Raw genomic sequence first — 980 nt, 5'->3', positions numbered from 1 at the left:
ACCTGTCTGTCTGTCTGTCCCACTCATCATCCCTTCAGCAAGCCCTCCTTCCATGCATATTCCCAATAATACTAAATAACCATGCTTTTTCTCCTTCTGAAGCACATTTTTTCCATTTCCCCCTCTTATTTGTTGTTTTAAATTTCTAATCATACTCTAAATATCAATTTCAAACTCTGCCTCTGATAGAAGTTTCCCTTCTACCTCCCCTGGCAAACTGTGACTCTCTGATACCAACCTAAAATTGAAACCCTCATGGACTTAGTATTGATGTGTGTTTACTTGCACATCTAGCATCCCATAAATTTTAAACCCCTTCATGGGACTATGTTCTTGATCCTGTCTCCAAGATGTACTCAGGGCCTGGTACAGAGTAGCAATCAGTGAATATTGCAGCAATCAATAGATGTTACCACTCTCCTTTACAAGACCTCTCCAGAAACTTCAAAAAGAAGCAACTCTTTTTTTTTTTTTTCAATTTTGAAGCTACATAAATATGGTGCTGATCTCATACATTTTCCAGCACCATGTCTATAACGAGAGCCGAATAACAATTTGCTCAAATCAGCCCAGGCCAAAAGCAACTTCATCTAGAAAGTTATCAAAATTGACCACATCTGTGAAGTCACCTAACCTCTCAAAATCATAGAGGATTAAACTGTGCATCTATCTAATTCACATTCATTGGAGTCACTGACTCCACCAAGTAGATAGTAGAGGTAAAAGATGAAGATAGCAATTCAGTGGCCCAAGGGATCAATGAGCATTACATGAGGAAAAACTCCACTGGTTAATGTCTGGCCACATTCCTAATTTCAGCCAGATATTGCACTAAAGTGAGAAAGCACACACCATAAATCCATCTTTATGGGTGGAAAAGAAATTCAATGCATATATATCATGGTTGGAGGAGGGATGGGGTAACTCCCTATATGTGTGTGTGTGTGTGTGTGTGTGTGTGTGTGTGTGTGTGTGTGTGT

The sequence above is a fragment of the Psammomys obesus genome, unplaced genomic scaffold (genome assembly GCF_907164565.1).
Source record: "Psammomys obesus unplaced genomic scaffold, mPsaObe1.curated_primary_1811, whole genome shotgun sequence".
NCBI lineage: Eukaryota > Metazoa > Chordata > Mammalia > Rodentia > Muridae > Psammomys > Psammomys obesus.
Note: the sequence above shows the minus strand (reverse complement) of the source record.